The sequence below is a fragment of the Canis lupus genome, chromosome 15, assembly GCF_011100685.1.
Source record: "Canis lupus familiaris isolate Mischka breed German Shepherd chromosome 15, alternate assembly UU_Cfam_GSD_1.0, whole genome shotgun sequence".
Classification (NCBI taxonomy): Eukaryota; Metazoa; Chordata; class Mammalia; order Carnivora; family Canidae; genus Canis; species Canis lupus.
The window spans coordinates 11,416,136-11,441,875 of record NC_049236.1 but is presented as its reverse complement, the minus strand read 5'-3'; the positions used below and the strand labels follow the sequence as shown (position 1 = coordinate 11,441,875).

At 34.9% G+C, this 25,740-nt stretch overlaps 1 protein-coding gene and 1 pseudogene across 12 annotated transcripts in view; both read right to left on the bottom strand.

The window, feature by feature from the left end:
* AGBL4 (ATP/GTP binding protein like 4) overlaps positions 1 to 25,740 on the bottom strand; it is a 1,422,311-nt gene that overhangs the window by 1,078,653 nt on the left and 317,918 nt on the right. The gene's annotated exons all lie outside the window — the stretch shown is intronic.
* Positions 14,984 to 15,360, bottom strand: LOC100684980 (annotated as a pseudogene).

Sequence of the window (25,740 nt, the reverse complement as noted above, 5' to 3'; positions counted from 1 at the left end):
ATATACAAGTAACCGATATCAGATATCAGAGATGCAAACACTACAGTCTAAAATTAAAATATAAATTTTATGCCAATAAGTTGACAAGTTGGATGAAATGTACAAATCTCTTTAAGAACACTATCAAAGGGCAGCCTTGGGGGCACAGCAGTTTAGCTCCACCTTCCGCCCAGGGCCTGATCCTGGAGACCTAGGATAGAGTCCTATGTTGGGCTCCCTGCATGGAGCCTGCTTCTCCCACTTCCTATGTCTGTCTGTCTGTCTCTCTCTCTCATAAATAAATAAAATTTTTAAAAAATCATCTGACTAGCCCTATATCTATAAAAAGAAATTGAATTTTTAGTGAAAAACCTTCCCACAAGAAACATTCCAGACCAATATGGCTTCGTTGGTGAATTCCTCCATATATTTAAGGAATAAATTATATAAATCTACAGAAAAAATGGATTAACCAACAAATGCTATCCATAAATATTACCGTAATACCAAACTGAGAAAAAGATTTTGGGGGAAAATAAAACACAGCAACATCTCTGAGGAATACAGATATAAAACTTCTTATGAATGTTCAGCAAATCAAGTCCAATGACAGATAAAGAGGCTATTAAATAATGACCAAGTAGGAAATGCAACGTTGGTTTAGAAAAACAATGAAATTCACCATTATAACTAACAAAAAAATATTGTAACCTAAATATACTCAGAAAAAGCTATTTGCTCTAAGCCAACATTTGTTCCTGATAAAAACTGCCAGCAAACTAGGAACAGAAGAAAAATTAATCAACCTAATAAAAGACATTTACCAAAGAAAATCAGTAACCAATATCATATTTATTAATGAAATATTGAATGCTTTCCCACTAAAATCAGGATCAAGGCTAAGATATCTTCTGTAATTCCACCTATTCAATGTTGTACTAGAAGTTCTAATCAGTGAAAGAAAAGCAAAACAAAATGGGGGTAGGACAGGGTAACTGGGTGATGAGCATTAAGGAGGGCACTTAATGTAATGAGCACTGGGCATTATTATATGCAACTGATGAAATCACTAAATTCTACCCATGAAACAAATAACACATGTTAACTAAACTGAAATATATTTAAAAATTAAAATTAAAAAATAAAAACAAAAAAATAATAAAGTCAAATTGAGGCAAAGGAAAAAAAACAAAAGACAGAGATTGAGAGCAAAGAATAAAATGAATAAAGATATACTGGCTTTATTTTTTTTTAGGTAATATGATCATGCAGAAAATCCTACAAAATCTATTTTAAAAACTTCTATATTAAAAAGTTATGGGTACTGATAAGTAAGTTTAGGATACAAGATCAATACACAGAAAACAACTGTATTTCTATGCACAATTGGAAATTAGACACAATGCCTATTATAACAGCATCAGAAATATGAAATACTTAGGAATAAACATGACAAGAGATGTCAAAGGCCTGGACACTGAAAATTGCAAAACATTGTTTAGAAAATTTCAAAAGACCTAAATAAATGGTTAAAACATATTGTGTTCACAAAAAGGAAGTCTCATTACATTAAAATATTATTTCTGTCTAAATTGATCTGTAGATTTAATGCAGTCCCAAGAAAACCCAAAAAGGCAAACAGAGAGGTTGAGGGGTGCCTATGTGGCTGTCAGTTAAGCACCTAACTCTTAGTTTAGGCTCAGGTCATGATGTCAGGGTCCTGGGATCCAGCCCTGTGTCAGGCTATACACTCAGTGGAGAATCTGTTTAAGGAATCTCTCTTTCCTTACTCGCTGCACCTCCCTCCCTCAAATAATAAATAAATCTTTAAAAATATAAAAGTAAAACTAGATAAGTTAATTCAAATATTCATATGGAAATGCAAAGGATCTAGAATACCCAAAGTATCTTGGAAAAAGAATAAAGTTAGAGGAATTGCACTACCTGATTTCAAGACATTGTAAAGCAATAATATTCAAGACAGTGTTGTATTTGCATCAGGACTGACAAAATACATTAATGAAACAGAACAGGGAGTCTAGAAACTAGTCTATACATTTGGCCTTCAACCAAGGTACAAAGGCAATTCAAAGGTGAAAGAATAGTCCTTTCAATAGACGGTGCTAAAACAATTGGACAACCATAAGCAAAAAAGAACAAACAAAAAGGAAAGGGAAGGAAGGGAGGCAAAGAAAAGAGAGAGGGGGAGAGTGAGAGGGACAGAGAGAGAGAAATGTATCTGTACTTGCACCATATACAAAAATCAATTCAAAATGGATCACATGACTAAAGGTAAAATTTAAAAGTATAAAACTTAGAAAACTCGGGAGATCTTTTGGACCTTGGGTTAGCCAAAGATTTCTTACACACATAGCACCAAAATCAAAATCCATAAAGAAAAATTAATAACTTAGATCTCATCAAGATTAAGAATGAAAACATAAGCAAGAGTTGGGAGAAAGTACTTGCAAATCTCACATCTGATAGAGTTTATATTCAGACTATATAAATAATTCCCAAGATACAATGTTAAGAAAATAAACAACCAGACTAAAATATTCAAAAGGTTGGGGAATACACACTTTACTAAAAAGATACCCAGATGGCAAATAACAACACCAGAGAAAATTCACCATCATTAGTCATTAGAGAAATGTAGATTAAAACTCCAAGGAGACACCAACATAAAAATATCTAAAATTAAAAAGACTAGCCCTATCTCCTGGTTGAAATGTAAAATGGTACAACTTTGGAAAGTTCTTTCAAAGTTATATAAATATATCTACCATTTGACTCAGTCATTGTACTACAAGGTATTTACCTAAGAGAAATAAGGACACTAGTATAGAAAAGTTCATGGCAGTTTTGTTTGTAATGGTCCCAAATTAGAAACAATCCAAATATCTACCAACAATTAAATAAATCTGATTGTGCTATATCCCTGCAAAGACACTACCTAGCAATAAGAAGAAATGTAGTATTGATATGCAACAATATGGATGAATTTCTAATTGTGCTGAGAGGAAGAAGTCACACAAAAGGAGTTCATAATGGATGATTCCTTTTATGTAAAAATCTAGGACATGGAAACTGATCTGTAGTGTCAAAATGCAGATCAGGGGTTACCTGATGATGGAGTGGTAAACATGGAGGGACAGCAACTCAAGAAAATTATTGGGAATGATGAGTATTTTCATTATCTTGCTTACTATCACAGTTTTACAGATGAGATAGATAATAAATGTTAAAACTTATTAAATTACTTTATTAAATACTTTAATCACATACAGTTTTTTATGTATCAATTAGAACTCAGTATAACTTTTGAAATGGAATATTGAATTATTAACATCAACTATATAGCAGGCTTTTATTTTGCCTCTTCCAGTTTCCCTAAAACATACTTTGAAAGACCAGGAAGAAGGTATAGGGAAACATCTTTTACTGACAATGACAAATAAGCTAGACAGCCAACATATTTACAAAATTTAGGCAACCTTTCCACCAGTTAAAGACCTATATGGTAGAAAATAGAGTAAGCAGTAACCAACATGTTTTGCTACCCGAAATTCAGCAAAGTGGCAGGTGAGACAGGCAGTGAGTCACTGTTCTTCAACTTTCTGTTTTTTGTCTTAGAAATGTGCAGTCTGGTCATCTAAACCCAGGAATAGATATAAAGCATTAATGACACAAATTCTATGTGGATTCAGATATATTCAATCCTAGAAATTACAATGACATACTGTATGCTAACTTGTAAAACTCAATAGGCATTGATGAAGATAGGAAAAGTTGTGTGTATTCTCAATTTGAAGAATGAGACAATCAGATAAAGTTCTCACCTTTATCCAGAAAACTTCATCAGATTACAAGGAAACTAAGCTAAGAACTGTACACACACCACCTTCCCAACTGCAAATCTGTGTAGAGGCTTCTACATATAAATGAACAATGAGCAGGATCAAAGACATACTACAAATAACACTTCTTGATTGAGTTTTGTAAAATATGACAAGTAAAATAAAACTGTTAACTTGTAAAAGAAAGTGGCAAAAAAAGGAAAAGGAACATCATCCTGAAAAATCATCAGAGGATTATAACTCTGAAAGTTATTTACTAAAGCATGTAGAAAAAAATGAGAAAATGTTTGGCACAATCAATATACTGTAAGAACATGATGGAGAAGAGACATCTAGCTGCCCACCAAAATTTCAAAATTTTATAGCACAGAATTGTTGCTGCTCAGCTAGGGCTACATTTCTCAGAACCTTTTGCATCAAAGTGTTGCTGTGAAACTAATTCTTGCCAATTTAGAATGTAAGTAGATCTGATGTGTGTTACTTCTAGGTTAGAACTTTTCAAAAGTGAGTCAAATTTCTTCACTTTGTTTCCCTTCCACTAGTTAAATGCAGAGGGTACTGAGACCCTTAATGAAATAATAGAGCTACAAAAGTGAAAGCACGTGGGTCCCTGGATCAACATGTGAAGAATATCCATTTGGCAACCAGGGATATGCACTGAATTATTACGTGAGTGAAAAATAGAACTCTATTTGTTTAGCCTAAAAAATTACAAAGTGGTCTTGTAATAGCAGTTACTGGTACCTCAATTAATACATGTTAATACATGTAACCTCTATAAAACAAGAACAAAAGCCACCAGGATAGAACAACCTGATAAGAAATGTTAACAGAATGAAATGCAATAGTATAAATGAAAAAATAAAAAAGAATTTGATGCTAAAGGAATATAAGAAAAAAAGTATAAATAGTGGTATTGAATTATCCATTGGGAATAGTAAAAAGAAAAAAAAAAGAAAAAAGAAATATTGCTTAAATATAACTAATCAATTGGAGATGACCTAGAGGGAATTAGGGTTTATCCATTGGGAATAGTAAAAAGAAAAAAGGAGAGAAAAAGGTAATATTGCTTAAATATAACCAATCAATTGGAGATGACCTAGAGGGAATTAGGGTAAGTGAAATAAATCAGATGGATAAACACAAATACCACATGATTTCATGGACATGTAGAGTCTAAAAAACAGAACAAATTAACAAACAACAAAAACAAAATAGAAACATAAATATAGAGGAAAAACTAGTGGTTGCTAGAGGAGAGTGTGATGGAGGGATAGGCAATATAAATAAAGAGGATTACAAGGCATTAACTTCCACTTATAAATAAGTCATGGGGATAAAAATTACAGCATAGGAAATATATTCAATAATATTGCAATAATTATTTATGGTGACAGATGGTGGTGAGCATTTAATAATGGATATAATTGTGGAATCACTATGTACATTTGAAACTAATATAATAGTATATTTATATTATGTTATATTAATGTTATATAATGATATGTAAAAGTATTAATATATAAAATATAAAATATATTTATATAACTAAATTATATACTAATATATAATTAAAATTAAATAAATAACATGCTTTCTAATGTTTAATGTTATTCAAATATATCTCACAAATATGATATACAATAATTAAAATTATTAATAGTACTATTATAATTGGTTGACTTTTTTTTTAATAATTGGTTGACTTAAAAAGAAAGTAATCTTCCGGATTGCAGAAGAAAGAGTAAAGAAACTAAACAAGATTTGAAAGTAAAGCAAAAGAATGTGTTATTGAGGGTGCAGAAAGAACAGGAATTCTATCATTGCAACAAAGACCAGAACCACTCAAGTAAAAGTAGTAATAAATACATACCTAAAAAACAAAACAAAACAAAACAAAACAAAACAAAACAAAAACCTTCCAGAGCAGGAAAGAAGCCCAACTACGCAAAGCATTTCTGATAGAATTAATGGAATGAGACTGACATGGAGACACGTTCTGGTAAGATATTTGAATTATAGTGATGGAATAAAAAAATAAGCATGGGGAGGAGGAATCAGTAGGTTATCCACAATGGAATAAATATAATGGCAGTTTTATGTTTCTCCTCTTTGAGATAAAATGTCATTAGATGATACAGCAACAAATAATCAGTTAAGTGTCTGCCTCTTGATTTCAGCTCAGGTCATGACCTCAGGTTGTGAGATTGAACCCCACATGTGAAGGCTACTTAATATTTTTTTTTGAGGCTACTTAATATTATCTTCCTATCCCTCTCCCCGTGCCAAAAAAATTTTTTTCCTAAAGCCCAAACCCATTTTTCCTTCATTTGAAAAAAAAAAAAAAGACCACCTCAACTCTAAAACTCCCACCTCTGCCTTCCTCCTTTCTTATTAGGAACATAAGGGAAACAATTGTTTAAGGGAAATATAAGGTAGTTACTAATAGACATACCATTACAAAATGCTTCCTGCTAGCAGCTAGAGAGAAATGAATGTGGAACCTATTAGTATTGGAATTACATGTCAAAAGCAGAGTTCAATTTTATTTCTGTCATAACAAGCAGGCCAGAGATTGACTCGACAGTTATTTACACTATTGCTTGTTTTCTGACATGAATATTCCAGTATAAAAATCAACTTGTTTGGACACCTTTTAGTACATAACACTTTGTGTGAATTAAGATCATCTCATAAGAGATAAAATTAAAGCATTTCTTAGGTGCCCTGAGGCTTCAGGAAATTTTAATTGTATTACAATTGTATTACAAGTAAAGACTATGTTGGGATAGGTGGTACTAATATGTCATCCATCATCATTCATTCACAGGTGTTAGGTTAGGTTTCCTCATTTGCACTGGAAAACTTATGATCAAGGCAATGGAGATTCAAATATTATATAAAATATTATCTCTGCTCTCAAGTATCTCAATCTACTGGGAAAGACCAATATGCAGTAATCTTTACAACATAGTATGCTGAGACGATGGGCACCTAACTGGAAGATGAATACAAAATGATCAACAAATGAGGACAGAATCCCTGAATACATACAGAGGGAGCTATATGATAAAGGCAATGGAAGACAAAATGCCTGGCATAGTAAGAGAAATAAATGTATTACAAAATGGTTAAAACTTAGTGTGAGGAGGGAAAACTAAGGTAGAAAGGTACAGAGAGGCCAACTCATGGAGGAAGGAACCTGCATGTTAATTTGAGGTGCTTGGGCTTTATCCTGAGGGCTGAATTAAAGCTGGTAATTGGCATGATATCATTTGCATTGAAAAAACTTTTCAACTCCTATGGTGAAAAGTTCAAAGGCTAGAGTGTGGGTTAATCCATATGACCATTGACCCAAAACCTTCAAATTCAGAGGATGGTATTGTATTTCTATATTAATATTCATTGGAAAGAAATCAGCTTTATTGTTCATTTAACTGTTCTTGAGAACAGTGTTCTCTGAATTATAAATGGCATTTTGCTGAATCTACATGCTGCAAGAAATGCAACAAGAGACAAAGAGAGGAAAGACTAGAGAAAACAGTCATTGACTGCTTATCTACCACATGTGAGACACTGTACTAAGTACTCTGAATATATTTCATTTTATCTTCTCCATGAGGTAAGTCTTATCATACCCACTTTACGGATAATTTAATTTACAGATAATTCAGTTTATAAACTGAAATTCAGAGGAATGAAATTGCCCAGAAATATACAACTTTTGTTAAGATATATCAAACTCCAAGGCTTTTTCTCTTTTCAATATACTGCTCTATCTTCCTGGGAAAGGGGGGAGATAAAAGATTGCAAGCTAAGGAAGCTAAGAGCATTATAAAATACAGGAATATATAGGGACCAGTGCTGCTCTTATCTATAGCAATTATTTGCATTTAAGTGCTATAGGAAAGATTTCTGGATATGGCACTATGAAGAGGTAAATGAATCATCTCTCTAAAAAAAAAAAAAAAGTACGTTTGTATCTTTGGAGTAAATACCTAGTAGTGGAATATCTGAGTCATAGAGTAGCTCTATTTTTAGCTTCTTGAGGAACCTCTACACTTTTGTCCAGAGTGGCTGCACCAGCTTGCATGGTATATGGTGTAACAAAAGGTACAGTTTGATTCTTCCACATGTGGCTGTTCAATTTTCCTAGCAATTTCTTGAAGAGACTTTTTTCCTTTGGATATTCTTTCCTGCTTTGTCAAAGATTAGTTGACCACAGAGTTTGAGGGTCTGTCTTGTGTTCTTGTGTTCCATTGATCTACATGTCTGTTTTTGTGCTAGTACCATACTGTCTTGAAGATTATAGCTTTGCAATATCCCTTGAAGTCTTGTACTGTGATGCTACCATGTTTGGTTTTCTTTTCCAACATAAGTTTGTCCCCAAATAGGGGTCATTTCTGGTTCCGTACAAATTTTAGGATTATTTGTTCCAGCTCAGTGAAAACTGGTGATGGCATTTTGATATGGATTGCATTTAATGTGTAGATCACTTGGGGTAGCAGACATTTTAACAATATTTATTCTTCCAATCCATGGCCATGGAATGTTTTTCCATCTCTTTGTGTCTTCCTCAGTTTCTTTCATAAGTGTTCTATAGTTTTTAGAGTACAGATACTTTACCTCTTTGGTTACATTTATTCCTAGAGAGCCTATGGTTTTTGATGCAATAGTAACAGGATCGATTCCTTACTTTCTCTTTCTTCTGTCTCATTATTAGTGTATAGAAATGCAACTGCTTTCTGTGCATTGATTTCATATTCTGCTATTTTGCTGAATTCCTGTATGAGTTCTAGCAATTTGGGGGTGTGGTTTTTTGGGTTTTCCACATAAAGTAGAGAGTGAAGATTGAGAGTTTGGCTTCTTCTCTGCCAATATGAATGCCTTTTATTTCTTTTTTGTTGTCTGATTGCTGAGGCTAGGACTATGTTGAACAACAGTAGTGAGAGTGGGTATCCCTATTGTGTTCCTTACAAGAAAGGCTCTGTTTCTCCCTATTAAGAATGATACTTGCTGTGGGCTTTCCTTAGATTGCTTTTATGATCTTTATGAGGTATATTCTCTCTATCCCTACACTGTGGAGAGTTTTAATCAAGAAAGGATGTTGTATTTTGTCAAATGCTTTTTCTGTATCAATTGAGAAGACCATATAGCTCTTGTCCTTTCTTTTATTAATGTGATGTATCTCATTAATTGATTTGCAGACATTGAACAAACCATGCAGCACAGGAATAAATCCCACTTGGTCATGGTGAATAATTCTTTTAATGTACTGCAGGATCCTATTAAGCTAGTATCTTGGTGAAAATTTTGGCATCTGTGTTCTTCAGGGATATTGGCCTGTAATTCTCCCTTTAATGGGGTCTTTGTCTGGTTTTGGGATCAAGGTAATGCTGGCCTCATAGAACATGTGTGGAAGTTTTGCTTCCATTTCTATTGTTTGAAACATCCTCAGAAGAATATGTATTAGTTCTTCTTTAAATGTAAAATTCCCCTGGGAAGTCTTCAGACCCTGGACTCTTATTTTTCAAAAAGTTGTTGATTACTTTTTCAATTTCCTTGCTGGTTATGGGTCTGTTCAGATTTTCCATTTCTTCCTGTTTGAGTTTTGGCAGTTCATAAGTTTCTAGGAATGCCTCCATTTCTTCCAGATTGCCTAATTAGTTGGCATACAGTTGCTCATAATAATTTCTTAAAATTGTTTGTATTTCTTTGGTGTTGTTTGTGATCTCTCCTCTTTCATTCATGATTTTATTAATTTGGATCCTTTCTCTATTTTTTGATACATCTGGCTAGGGGTTTATCTATCTAATTAATTGTTTCTAGTTTCATTGATCTGTTCTACTATTCTTTTGGTTTCCTTTTCATTGATTTCTGCTCTAATCTTTACTGTTTATCTTCTCCTGATTGGTTTAGGCTTTATTTGCTATTCTTTCTCCAGTTCCTTTAGGCGTAAGGTTAGCTTATATGTTCAAGATTTTTCTATTTTTTCGAGAAAGGCTTCTATTTAATGTACTTCCCTCTTAGGATCACCTTTGCTGTATCCAAAGGTTTTGACCAGTGATGTTTTCATCTTCATTCATTTCCATAAATTTTTAAACTCTTCTTTAATTTCCCGGTAGTGATCCGAAGGGGCACCTGCACCTCCATGTTCATAGCAACAAGGTCCACAATACTCAAACTGTGGAAAAAGTCAAGATGTCCATTGACAGAAGAATGGATAAAAAAGATGTGGTATTTATAATATACAATGGAACATTACTCAGCCATCAGAAAGGATGAATACTTACCATTTACATCAACATAGATGGAACTGGAGGGTATTATGCTGAGAGAAATAAGTCAATTAGAGAAAGACAATTATCACATGGTTTCACTCATATGTGGAATATAAGAAACAGTGCAGAGGACCATAGGGTAAGGGAGGGAAAACTGAATTGGAAGTCATCAGAGAGGGAGAAAAAAAATGAGAGACTCTGAATTATGGGAAACAAACTGAGAGTTGCTGGAGGAGAGGTGGGAGGGGCATGGGATAATTAGGTGATGAGCATTAAGGAGGGTACATGATATGATGAGCACTTGAGTGTTATACACAACTGATAAATTATTGAACACTACATCTTAAAATAAGTACGTACTATAAGTTGGCTAATTTAATATAAATTTTTTAAAACCTTAGCAATTTATAAAGTGACATTAAAAGTGACTGAGAAAGATCACAATTTAAATGAAAGAAATTCTACAACAGATAAATATGGATGCATTAAACTAAGCAATGTGAGGTTAACTTTTGAGCTGAACTTCTTGGAATTTTGCTTTTATCTCTTCCATGACCTTTCTTATTTTTAAGTATTAGACAGATTTTGACCACATTGCATGTAATATGGCCAAGAGGAAACAGTCATTTTTAATTTATATTTTTTGTCCAAAAAGATAGTAATAAATCTATTTTAAAATGGAAAAAAAAAGTACAAAACTAAACAAAGTTGTCCAAAACAATAATTTCCAGTATCTGGAAGCTAGGCAAAGGCAGCCAACAAAATGAGAAGCATTTATTCTTGAAAAACTTTTAGAGCTTTGAGTAAGAATTTGGCAGCCTTGTTCTTGGAATGCTCCTATTCCACTCCCCAGTTCCACAGATGAAACTATAATTGTTTTATCACTGTGGGATGACAACAAAAACCAGCAGCTTTGCAACCAGAGAGGTAGAAATGATTTGGGACACAATTTTAAAAGGCTACAGCTTTGTCAGATAAAAGTGGTGAACTTGGTGAAAAACAAATGGGGGGAAAAAACCTAGCTTATTTGAGGTTTCAGCTCCAACTGTGGCTATCATGGAACAGTAGACATTTAAAGAGATCCTGGAAATGAATAAGCCATTGAAAGTCTGAAATAAACTTGCCACAAATCCCTCTTTGGCTTCCTTATAAATTATGAGTATGGATTAGGAGACCTGAGACAGTCTAGCAAGAAATAAAAGCCAAGACAGACTTGAGAACTACCTGTAACTGTGAATGGACTCCCCACCCCCAACCCTTACACTAAACTATTTGCAAGATGTTGCAAGCCTTAAGGGCTGGGATGTATTTGAGAACAATTAATGTACAACTCATTGGCTGACAGCTAAGCAATGAAAACACAGAGATGACTTACAGGAATCGAGGCTAAACAATAAAAATAATACATAATGCAGCTAAACCAGTCCTTAAAGTAAAATTTATAGCTTAAAATGCTTTTTAAATTAACCCAGTGAAAAAGAAAATAAATAAATAAATAAATAAATAAATAAATAAATAAATAAATAAATAAATTAACCCAGTGGAAGGAAGACTTTCACAACATATGTACATCAAATCACTGAGTTGTACACTTTAAATGTCTTATAATTTTGTCAATTATACCTCAATAAAATTGTAAAAAACGTTTATTACAAAATAAGAAATCTAAAATCAATAATCTAATTTACTTTAGGAAGATAGAAAAGAATAGCAAATCAAAGTAAACAGAAGACAGAAAATACAAAAGATCAGACTGAAAATCAATAAAAAAGAAAAAATACTATAGAATTGATGAAACCAAATTGATGACTTTTTAAGATCAAGATAGTTGGCAGAGCTTCAGCTAGAAACTAAGAAGTTAAAATAAAAGATATACATTTCTAAAATAAGTAATGAAAGCTGGAACATTGCTACTGACTTTAAAAAAGACAAAAAGTTCACCACCTACTCCAGTTCATATAGTTAATTTCAACACTCATTTCTATAGGATTTAATAGTCTATGACACAGCCTCTAGCTTCTGAGGTATCATTTTCCTTAATATAATTCCAATGACTTGGAGTAAGTCATGACTTAAATATTACTCTAACTATAATTTCTATCTTCCTATCAAATTTAAAGGGATTTCTTTTCAGAAATCAATAAACATCAAAATTACTCAGCAGATATTTGCAGAGCACCTAGTTTAGCCAAGTATTCTGTTGACTGCTGTTGACACTAAAATGAATAAAATAGCATCTGCCTCTAACACAGAGCCCATAGTACAGTGAGAGATACAGGTATAAAAACATAAATATGACCCATTGTGTTAAGACTTGTAAAATGCAATGGAAAAGAATAAATGCCTAATTCTTCTGGAATGGAAGTAAAAAAAAAAAAAAAGGTATCTTGAGCTAGCAATTCTAGCAATTGAATGGAGACTTATCAATGATCATCAGAATGATCACCTGACAAGAAGGAACAGAAAAGAATTTCAGGAGGAGGGACAACTCTTTGCAGCAGAAGCATAAGTATGTGTAGCCCAAGACTGTTTCCATTACTGGTCATGAAGCTCTCATAGGTGGAATATAAAGCAAAACCATTAGTGATTTATAAGGATCCATAAAATGGGAGGCAGCTTTCCATTTTTATAAATCTATTGAGAAAAAAAGAAAACAAGAAATCTATTGGGAATCTTAGGGAAATAAATACAGAGTCAAACCAAGAAACATACTCATAACTATAGTGAACAAATTGATCGCTACCAGAGGGAAGGTGAGTAGAGGTATGGGTTAAATAGGTGCAGGGGGATTGAGGAGTGCATCTATTTTGATGAGCACTGGGTATTCCATGTAAGTGTTGAATCACTAAATTGTACACCTGAAACTAATATTAGAACTGTAAATTAACTAACTGGAATTTAAATAAATAAAACTAAAAAAAGAAATTCGTAGAATACCATAAGCCTTAGAGGGTACTAAGACATCTTCTCATCTAACTCTTTTACTTTTAGGTGGAAATTGAGGCTAAACAAGTACCTGTATTTGTTGAAAATCTCCTATGATTAAAGGCATCTGCTTTAAAAGGCCTAGCATAAAGCCTACTTGATCCAAACCCTATGTCACAGCATTCTGCCACTGCTGCCCTTCTTGGTCAAACCTCCATCCCTACCAGCACAGTAAGATCCTCCCCCAGAAGATCAGCGCAGCTACCTGACACACGTGTCCATAAATATTTTTGGTGTTTTAAAAGTCAGCAGGATTGGCTGTGATAGAGTCCAAAGTGCACAGTGTTGCTCCTGGCAGGCAAACAGTGTGAGACAGTGTGACAATTGAGATCTGAAAAATGCCTGGGACACACTCAGGTACATTATTTGTTCTTCTGAGTGTTTGCCTGAGAATAGTAAGTACAGGGACACCTCTCCAGGGACAAATGAGCTGGCTGGTACCATTTCCCTCCCCCCCCCCCATACCCTTCCTACCATATGCAACGACTCAGCATAAACATGCTTCAATAAACAGCACAGTGCCAACACTGGCTGTCTCACTACTTTCACGAAGTCCCACCACTGTGCTCTGCAGGTACTGCTTTTATCTGGGAAGTGTGCCTAATGACCAGCACAGCAGGTCCCTTCCCCAGAAGACCACACAAACCCCATCCTACCATATCTACTGACCATAGAGTTCTGCAAAGCTTCAGTTCTAGTGGAAATAGCATCAGGTCTCTTGAAACCAGCAGACCAGAACATACCTACTTAAGACTCACCACACTCTGGCCAAAGTCAAAACACTGCCCACTGCAGGCAAGGAGAACCTCTGCAGACAACTGTCCTACAGGATAAAGCAGCCAAAACACAACGGTGGAGTGCACACAGCATGCACGAGAGACATGCACCTGAATCAGGCTCTGGACATTATATGACCTGTTCTTCATAAAACAATTACTCTCAGGAACGGGAAACATAACAGGGTTGTCTAACACACAGAAGAAGACAGAAATCTACACAAAATGCCAAGATGAAGGAATACAGGAAAGAATAAGAAAGGATCGTGGCCAGAGATCTAATTGAAACAGATATAAGTCATATGCCTGATGTGGAATTTAAAACAACAATCATAAGAAAAGCATGGAAGACTTCAGGGAGAACATTACTGTAGAGATAAAACAGTTCAAAAACAATCACGAGAAATGAAAAATGCAATAACAGATTTGAAATGGACTGGATGTATTGACCACAAGGATGAAAGAACAGTGGAACAAATAAGTAACAGAAGACAGGATTATGGAAAATAATGAAGCTGAACAAAGGAGAGAAGGTAGAATGATGTATCACGAGCATACACTTAGGGAACTTAATGATTCCATCAAACACAATACTAGTCATATCACAAGAGTCTCAGTAGAAGAAGAGAGAGAGAAAAGGAGGGAAAAGGGTTATTTGAGGAAATTATAGTTGAAACTTCCCTAATCTCAGGAAGGAAATCACATCCAGGAGCACAGAAAATTCTTTTTTTTTTCCACAGAAAGCTGAAAAATAATTTATTCCAGTAGATGGCAGAAATAAGAAAGTCATCCTGAAAATATACTTTAGTGTAATTCTGTTGGGACAGATATTCCCTCTGAACATGCTTTCCTATTGACTGCCTTGTCTTGTGACAGTTTTTAAACACTTTGCTGATCCCCATGTTGTAACCAGGCAGGAGTCATCTTCAAATTCACAGGTTCCAAGGAGAGAGCAATGTATTTCTCAGAAGAATAGCACCCTCTATCTCAGCAGAGTGCATAAACATTTTACAGAGTCAGCACAGTTTAGGTTAAGTGGGCACATAATTCATCAAAATGTAAAAAATAGGCAACAAGAAAAAATACTGCATTGTAGAAGATATTCAAATATGGTGTGAATGTTTAAGGCAGCTGATGGCCAAAATAGGCAAGTCAAAGAAGGCGTTCTGGGTTTGGAGTTGATTTTGCATCTAGAGGAATTCTCTTCATGACCTCAATGAGCGCTGGAGAGCAGGTCTTCCTCCTCAAGGCCAATGATACTTGAGGTACCAGATGGTTTCATTTTTCAACTGTGGTCCAAAGAGAGGGTTGAGTTGGGCCAGAATTGCAATCAGCCAAAAGAGATAGTAGCAAAGTGAACATGGTGATGGTAACTCCCCGGTTGGGACCCTTAGGTATGAACCAGGGCACGCAGAAGCCGACGAAGCCCCAGAACGTGCTCATCACGATGAGAGGCACGGTGAGGCCGTTACAGGCCATGGTTGCCACGGAGCTGCGAACCCATGCCCAGCAGCCTCTCTTCGGTCCCACCCGGAAGTGTTGGCACAGAAAATTCTTATTAAAATCAATAAAAGTAGGCAAAAACTAAGACTTATTGTAGTTATTTTGCAAAATATAGTGATTAAGAAAAAAGATCCTAGAAGCAGCAAGACAGAAAAAATCCCTAAGTTACAAGGGAAGACACAGGTTAGCAGTAGATCTCTCCACAGAAATTTGGCAACCCAGGAGAGAGTGGCATGATATATTCAATGTGGTGAATGGGAAAAATCTGCAGCAAAGAGTACTCTATCCAGCAAGGCTATCACTCAGAATATGATGAGAGATAAAGAGCACCTGAGTGGCTCAGTCAGTCAAGCATTTGCCTTCAGCTCAGGTCATAATACCAGAATCCTGGGATAGAGTTTCGCATCAGGCTCCCTACTTGGTGGGACTTGTGTGCTCGCTCTCTCTCTCTCTCTCCCTCTCTCAAAAAAATAAATAAAATCTTTAAAGAAAAAAGGGAGAGATAAAGAGTTTCCCAAAAACTAAAGGAGTTCATGACTAGTAAGCCAACCCTGCAAGAAATATTAAAAGAGACTCTTTGAGGGGGAAGAAAAGACCAAAAGTGACAAAGACTAGAAAGCAACAGAGAATATGTCCAGAAACAATGACCAGAAAAAAGCAATAAAATGGCAGTAAATACATATCTATCAATAATTACTCTGAATGTAAATGGACTAAATGCTCCAATCAAAGACACAGGATGTTAGAAGAAGGGAAATAATAAATAGTAAAGCTGAAACAAATGGCATAGAAACTAAAAAAGCAGCCGAACAGATAAATGAAACCAGTAACTGGTTCTTTGAAAATAAGTAATAAAATTGATAAACCCCCAGCCAGACTTTATAAAAGAAGAGAGAAAGAAACAAATAAACAAAATGACAATTTAGGATGGAAAGATCACAACCAATAGAACAGAAATACAAAAGATTATAGGACACTATTATGAAAAATTATATGCCATCAAATTAGAAAATCTGGAAGAAATGGTCAAATTTCTAAAAACATATAAACTACCAAAAGTAGAAACATAAAAAAAACAGAAAACTTGAACAGACTGATAACAAAAGAAATCAAATCAGTAATCAAAAACTTCCCAACAGGGGCAGTCCGGGTGGCTCAGAGGTTTAGTGCTGCTTTCAGCCCAGAGCCTGATCCTGGAAACCCGGGATTGAATCCCATGTCGGGTTCCCTGCATGGGGCCTGCTTCTCCCTCTGCCTGTGTCTCTGCCTCTGTGTGTGTGTGTGTATCTCTCATGAATAAATAAAATAAAATCTTCAAAAAAAAATTCCCAACAAACAAAAGTTCAGGATGAGATGGCTTCCCAGGGGAACTCTACGAGACATTCAAAGAAGAATTAATAACTATTCTTCTTAAACTATCCAAAAATAAAGAAATGGAAGGCAAACTTTTCAAACTCATTCACTGAGGCTAGCATTAACCTGATTCTAAAACCAAACACTCAGCCAAAAAAAAAAAGAACTACAGGCCAATATTCTTGATGAACATGGATGCAAAAATTCTCAACAAGATACTAGCAGATCGAATCTAACAGTACATTAACAGAACCATTCACCACAATCAGGTTAGACTTATTCCTGGGCTGCAGGGATGGTTCAATATTCACAAATCAATTAACATGATACCCACTTAATAAAAGAAAGGATAAGAACCATATGATCTTCTCCAACAGATCCAAACAAAGCATTTGACAAATTGCAATATCCATTTATGATAAAAAACCATTAACAATGTAGAGATAGAAGGAACATATCTCAATATCAAAAAGGATTTATATGATAAACCTATAGCTAATATCATCCTCAAGGGGAGGCGGGGAATAAGAACTTTTCATCTATGGTCAGAACAAGACAGGGATGTCCACTCTCACCACTGTTATTTAACAAAGTACTGCAAATCCTATCCTCAGGATTCAGACTACACAAAGAAATAAAGGGCATCCAAATAGGCAAGGAAGAAATGAAACATCTACTATTTGCAGAGTACATGATTCTTTATATAGAAAACCCAAAAGACTCCATAAAAATACTATTAGAACTGATACAGCAAAATTCAGCAAAGTTGGAGGATACAAAATCTATGTACAGAAATCTGTTGCATTTCTATACACTAATAATGAAGCAGTCGAAAGGAAAAAAAAAAAAAAAAAAAAAACGAGAAATGGATTCCATTTACACCTGCACCAAAAACCATAAGAAACCTAGAAATAAAGCTAACCAAAGGTAAAAGATCTGTACTCTGAAATACTGATGAAAGAAATTAAAGATGACACAAAGAGATGGAAAAACATTTCATACTCATGAGATTAGAAGAACAAATGTTATTAAAGTATCTATGCTACCCAAAGCAATCTACACATTCAATGCAATCTCTGTCAAAATAAAACCAGCAGTTTTCAAAAAGCTGGAGAAACAATTCTAAAATTTGAATGGAACCACAAAAGACCCTGAATAGCCAAAACAAATTTTAAAAAGAAAAGCAAAGCAGGAGACATCACAATTCTGGACTTTAAGTTACATTACAAACTGTAGGATCAAGACAGTATGGAACTAGAACAAAAACAGACAAATAGATCAATGAAACAGATTAGAAAATCCAGAAATGAACTCACAACTAGATGGTCAAATCAATCTGGGAAAGAACATCCAATGGAAAAGATATCCAATGGAAAAAAAGACAGTCTCTTCAACAAATGGTGCTGGGAAAAATGAACAGCAACATGCAAAAGAATGAAACTAGACCACCTTCTTATACCGTACATAAAAATTAATTCAAAATGGATGGAAGATGGAAGTGTGAAAAAGGAAACCATCAAAATCTAGAGAACACAGGCAGCAACCTCTTTGACATAGCAACTTCTTACTAGATATGGCTCCTGAGGCAGGGGAAACAAAAGCAAAAATAAACTACTGGGGTTTCATCAAGATAAAAAGCTTCTGCAGTGAAGGAAACAAAACTAAAGGGCAACCTACAGAAATGGGAGAAGATATGTGTAAATAACATGTCTCTTAAAGGGTTAGTATCCAAAATCTATAAGGAATTTGTAAAACTCAATTCTTCAAAACAAATAGTCAAGGTAATAAATGGGCAGAAGACTCTATAGAACTTTTTCCAAAGAAAACATACAGATGGCTAATGGATGCATGAAAAGATAATCAACATCATTAATCATCCAGGAAATACAAATCAAAACTACAATGAGATACCACCTCACACCAATCAGAATGTTTAAAATTAACAACATGCAAACAACAGGTATTGGTGAGGATGCAGAGAAAGGAGAAACTTCTTACATTGTTGGTGGGAATGCAAACTGTGCAGCCACTCTGGAAAACAGTATGGAGGTTCCTCAGGAGGTTACTAGGATCCATCTCTTGCACTACTATGTATTTACCCAATGACACAAAAATACTGATTTATTTATTATTATTATGTTTATAATGCTGCTGCATTAACAACAATAACCAAATTATGGAAAGAGCCCAAATGTCCATTGACTGATGAATGGATAAAAATGATATAGTATATATATACAATGGAATATTACTCAGCCATAAAAAGAATGAAATCTTGCCATTTGCAATGATGTGAATGGAGCTAGAAGCTACGCTAAGTGAAATAAGTAGAGAAAGACAAATACCATATGATTTCATATGGTTGCTGCCTGTGTTCTCCTCTAGATCATATGGTATTTCACATATGAGTATGTGGAATTTAAGAAACAAAACAAATGAACATAGAGAGGGATAAAAGGGAAGCAAATCAGAAAACAGACTCTTTATAGAGAAAAAATTGATGGTTACTGGAGGGGAGGAGGGCAGGGGGATTGGTTAAACAGGTGATATGTATTAAAGAGGACACTTGTGAAGAACACCTGGTGTTGTGTATAAGTGATGAATCATTAAATTCTACGTCTGAAACTGATTACACTGTATATTATCTAATTTAAATAAAAACTTGAAAAATAATAATTAAAAAAAATCTATTCTCTCTTCTCTCCCAGGATGGATCAAAAACAAAATCAGAGCTTCAGTTCAACCTTCCCAACTCCCCAGCCCATGCTTGCCATATCTCCTCTTAATAAAGGTGGGCCCTGTGGAGAAAAAGACATGTATATACATATATACACATATATACATACACACACACACACACACATATATATATGTGTGTGTGTGTGTGTATATATATATATATAAATTTTCAACAATCCTTAGTTTAGCATTTCTTCAGGCTGATGAGACAGAAAAAAAAATCATTACCTGGTAACAGCCTACCTATCTACATCTGCAAACTACTATTTTCCAAAAAAAAAGAACTAAATCACCATTAAATGATACAATTACAGTCTTTGAAAGATAGTGAGGTGTCACTGTGAGATTTGCTTAATCACAACTTGATACAATGAAAATATGTCAAGCAGTAAGAAAACAAGATGTCAAGTCACAACAAAAGTACAGCACATGCAGTTAATATCATGATCTTCCTTACTCCATACTGATTTTGTTTGACATTTATAATGAGCTTTTGACATTTGAGTGATAGCTACACCAAGATAAGAAATTAGAACACCTGGATATTAGCTTTCCTTAAGCAATAGGCATTGCTGAAACTAGAATTAAAAATTATTGACAACTAAAATGCTTTTAAATGTCTCAGAGATTTTAAGTTTCATGTCTGAAGTGTGCAAATTGAAGTCCCTATGGATCATCTATTACATTGATTTTCATTCTGTTTTCCACCAAAGAGAGAGGACATTCTCAGGCAGGCCATTTCAAGACGGCCAGCTGAGAACACTGTTCATGAAAGGAGGCTGCGTTGTTGGTATGTTTCATGATCAACTTGGAAGAATCATTTAAAAAGGCAATTTTAAATTTAAATATCAGGAAATAGTAGTAAGCCTATCCTCATGGAGTTCACATCTTACCTCAAACAAAAGGCCTGGAGAGGGCATCGCAGTTGCCCTATCCAAGAAATGGGCCAGTCTATAGATTACTGTAGCAATGATTCTTAACATTACAATTGTATCTCCTGAGGGAAGACAGTATATAGCAAACACTCGTGAAAGAAATAAGATTTGAAAAGCATCCTCCAGGGTGCATATACCTTCCAGTTCAGAATCACTCATTTCAATGAACCACTTAATTTCACAGATTAAGAAACTGAAATATACACAAAGTCCTACCTCATATTAGTGGCAGATCTAGCTAGGGACCAAAGTTTCGTAACTGCAAGTTAGCTGTGAGTATTACCACTAATAATAAACTCTACACAGCTGTAGCATTGGCTGGTTTACAAAGCATTTCTGTTTGTTATCTCATTTGATGTACATAATAATCCTGAGTGAAAAGCATACTAAGGATTATTATTTGTATTTAATAGATGAGTAAGCAAAGATCCAGAAAGGTAAAATGACTTATCTTAGGGATAAGATAAGGGATAGGGATACTCTGAGGAGGACCTGGGAAGAAGGCAGTAGATTCACAGAAGAATCTATTTTAAAATATTTTTGTGGTTGGCACTGAGATTCAGGTTTGTAGTTCATACATTTTAACATGTCCTAACTTTGCTAATAAACAAATTGACTACTAGAGTTTTAGAACTTTAAGTAAATTTAGAGGTATTATTATATAGTTCTTTCACATTAGTATATCCCAATGAAGCAAAATGACTAGTCCAAGATCCAAAGTTAGCTAGTGATTGAACAGGGGCTAGAACTTAGTATCTGACTTTTAGTTCCCAGTCCACTTCACACCCTGAGCTTTCTTGTATTCCTGTTTCCATTATTTGTTCTGGGTAATATTTAAAAAGCACCATTGACTTCTTAAGCTTAAGATGACACAGAACATGTACTCCTTTCAAATTCTCTCCTCGTTGATGAGGAATGCTGCATCAATCACTAAAGACTACAAGCATCCTATCAATTGTAGGATTGAATTTATTAGTTCACTGAAGAAACTGAGTTTATTTAGGGTAAAGAATGAATCTTCTTAAAACAAATGTTCTATAATCTCCTTTGGTAAAGAGGCTGGGGCCAAGTAAAAGGTAAAATTAAAGCTTGAGTTGAAATGACACCTACTGATATATCCATAAATGTTGAAGCATACTGCAATCTCTGGATTATTTGGTTTTTGTTTTATTTCTTATTTTGAAATAATTATAGGTTCTCAGAAAGTTGCAATGATAGTACAGAGAAGTCCATAAACTCTTCACTCACCTTCCCCCAACAGCTATACCTTACATAATTATAATAATATCAAAACCACAAAATTGACATTGATACAGTGTGTAAGGTCCTATGCCCTTTTGTCACATACATATATTAATGTAACCACCATTGCAATCAAGATACAGAACTACTCTATCACCCACAGGTTCTCTTTCATACTACCGTAACCTCTGGCAATCACTAATCTGTTTTCTCTATCAATAGCTTTGTCATTCAAAAATGTAAGTGGCATCATTCAGGACATAAATTTTTGATATTGGGGGACATTTTTCCATGTTCTACAATGCCCTTGAGGTCCATCCAAGTTGTGGCATATATCAGTAATATTTATTCCTTTTTCATGCCAAATATTATTCTATAATATAGATGTAACAGTTCATTTTCCCATTAACCTATTAAGAGATTTTTCATTTTTTTCCAGTTTGCAGCTATTATAAACAAATATTATAATTTTTATAGCACCATTATATTTTTAAAGCACTACTTTAAAAATAACAGTGCTAGAAACATTCATGTAGTTATTTTTGAGTGAACATAAAGTTTTCACTTGCTGACAGAAATTTCAGGAAAGCAACTGCTGGGTCATATGATAGTTGCATGTTTAATTTCTTAAGAAACTGCCAAGCAGTTTTCCAGAATGGCTATCTAGTTTTTCTATATCCTACTATGTTTTACTCTAGCTGTTCTAGTAGATATTTAGTGATAATTCATTGCGGTCTTAATCTGCATTTCCCTAATGATAGTGTTATTTTCATATGTGTATACTCTTTAGTGAAATGTCTCTTCAGGTTTTTTGCCTCCTTTTTGTTTGTTTTTACTATTCAATATTAAGAGTTATTTAAACACTCTAGATATAACCTATTGTACTTAACTTGAAGCATCAACTTGGCTTGGTCATGGCAGCCAAATATTTAGTCAAAATTATTCCAGATATTTCCCTGGAAGTGTTTTTTGGATCAGATTAACATTCGAATGGGTGAACTCTGAGTAAAGTAAATCAGCCTCCATAAAGTGGGGAGCCACAGCCAGTCAGTTAAAGGCCTTAATGAAACAAAGTATGGCCTCACCTGAGAAACAAAAAACTCTGTCAACTGACTGCTTTTGGACTTAAACAGTAGCTCATCCCTGGGCCTCCAATCTGATGGCCCATTCTGCAGCAAGCTTCTAAAATCATGTGAGCCAATTCTCTAAAATACATACACACACATATATATCCACATATGCACAATATACACTTTATTATATATACACATATATACTAATCTCTTTCTCTCTCTTGTTATATATCACAGACACAGACTCTATTCATTCTGTTACTGTGGAAACCCAGACTAAAACAGGGCCCTTCTGTCAGATATGTATTTTGCAAATATTTTTTCCCAATCTGGAAATTTTTCTTCCATCATCTTAATAAGATCACTGGCATAGTAAAAGTTACTAATTTTCACAAAGTCCAGCTTTATTTTCTTTTATAGGTTGTTCTTTTGATGTCATTATCTTGTAACTCTTCATCAAGCCCCAATGATGTTTTCTGAATTTTTACATTTACATCTTACATTTAAATCTATGATCCATAATTTTGTATAAGATATAATGATTTTGTCAAGGTTCTTTTTTGTCTATAAATATCCAAACGTTCTAGTGCTATCTGTTGAAAAGGCTTAATATCAAAGTATATATTAGTCAGGGTTCTCCAGATAATAAGAACCAATAGGATACATGAAGATTTATATATTCAATATACAACAGGTAGAATTTCGATATATATTTCAAGGTATTTGTATTTTTATAGAGAGAAATAAAGAAATACAGAGAGACAAATTTTTAAGAAATTGGCTCACATGATTATTAGCAGACTGGCAATTCTGAAATCTGCAGGGTAGGCTGATAGGCTAGCAATTTTGTCAAGAGTTAATATTGTAGTCTTGAATTCAAATGCAGTCTGGGGACCCTTAGCAAAGTCTCTGCTTAAAAAATCCAATAACCTTTATGGAGTTTCCCTTGCACATAACAATTTGCTTTTCTCTTGTTGCTTTTAAGATTCTTTAACTTTTAACACTTTAATGATAATGTGTCTTGATGTCGATCTCTTGGGGTTCATTTTATTTTGAACTCCCTGGACTTTTCTGAACCTGGGTATCTAGTTCTTTCCCCAGAAAAGGAAAGTTTCAACCACTATTTCTTCAAGTAAATCTTGGACCTTTTATCTTCCTCTTCTCCTTCTGGGACCCCTATAATGTGAATGTGATTCCACCTGATATTGTCCCAAATGTCTCTTTTCTTCATTTTTTAAAAAATTATTTTTCTCAAAAAAAAAAAAAAAGAAAAAAAAATTATTTTTCTCTTTGTGCTGTGCTAACTGGGTGTGTTGTGATGCTTTGTCTTCCAGCTCATTGGCAAACTCTTTTGTCTGCTATTGAACCCCTCTAGTGTGGTTTTCAGTTCAGTTATTGTATATTTCAGGTCTGTGACTTCGGTTTAGTACTTTCTTATATTTTCTATCTCCTTGTTAAAATTCTGTGTTCTTCCAACAGTAATCCCAAGTTCAGTAAGCAACTTTATGACCATAATTTTGATTTCAATTTCAGGTAGATTAGTTATCTCCATATTATTAAAATCTTTTTCTGAGTTTTTTTTTTCTTGTTCTCTCATTTTAACATATTTCTCTGTTCCGTCAATTTGCTTGACTCCTTGTTTTCATTTTTATGTACAAAAACTGTTACCTTTTTCATCTTTGAAGGAGTGGAACTTGCATAGATGGTGAAACGTCTAATTTTCCCCTACCCTAGTTCTTGGTATCTCTCAAGCCTCTGTGATTATCTAAACAATCTGATTTATTCTGATATGCCCCCATTGTTGAGGGTGTACCTGTCAGTGTTCAAGGGGGAGGAATCTTATTAAGCACCCAGTTGCAGACTGGAACCCAGAACCTAGGCAATATCTATTAAAGTATGAAACATATAGTGCCTTGCAACTGCAATCATAAATCATCTTGGCATCCAGAAAAGAGATCTGGAAGTATCCCTTGGGTAACAGTTGCAAAAATTAGGGCTCCAGGTAAGTACACAAGTCTTTTCAAGCTGTAACAAGGCCAAGTTGGTGAGCAAGGACGGTGTCTCCCTGTTTACATTGTCTGGGAGCACCTCCTTAGCCTCTAAATTTGTGGGATATCTGAAGCTTGTCCCTCCTCTTGAACCCCCAAGCTAAGTAAATAGGTCTTTTTCACAGGAAGATTGGTGTTTACACTGCTGTCTGTGAATTCCCTGGGGATGGTATGTGGCCAAGAACTGTTTTTCCAATTGCTACATTCCGATGGAGCTCAGGAAAGCCAGCTCCCTTGGCCAGCAAGCTCAGGAGATCAAAAGGCATTCCCTTTGTGGATTTTGCATGCCCACTCATGTTAGCTAGGCAGCTAAAAGAGTGACAGTGCAGAGGAGCAAGCATGCTCAAAGGCAGTAGGATAATGTCTTAATTATGTGCAACTGCAGGCTTCAGGAATGAAGCAGGAGTGCCTTGTCTGTGCACTCACGCCAGTTTTAGGTTGAGAGCTAGAAAATGACAACCATTCACACTCACCAGCCCCAGTAAAGGAGGGGGAAAGAATTACAACTGCCTGCACTCATCAACCATAGCTAGAGATGAGAATGCCCTATCCATCTGTGCTCATGTGCCACAGCCAGGTTGCAAGGGAGGAGACACGCACTTGTGCTATCTGGCTTCAGCAAGTCAATGGGATAGTGCCACAGACCACTTGCCCCTGCTTGTCTTAGCACATTGGTAGGATTCCACAACCGTCCTCACCCAAGGATGGATAACAAGGTACACAGAAGGTGCAAAAATGGTTTCTGCCAGAGCTTTCATCTCTGAGGAGAGTTTCAACTGTCCCCTGCCCCTCCACTATTATGCTTTTAGATTAGCAAATGAATCTCCCTCAATGACAAGTAATCTAAATACTTTTCAAACTGCTGTTTCTGCACTGGGTCTCTAGACAAGTGAGATCACATATGAACCCATTAAAAGGGGAAATCTCAGGGAGTTTTTGTTTTGTTTTGTTTTGTTTTGTTTTGTT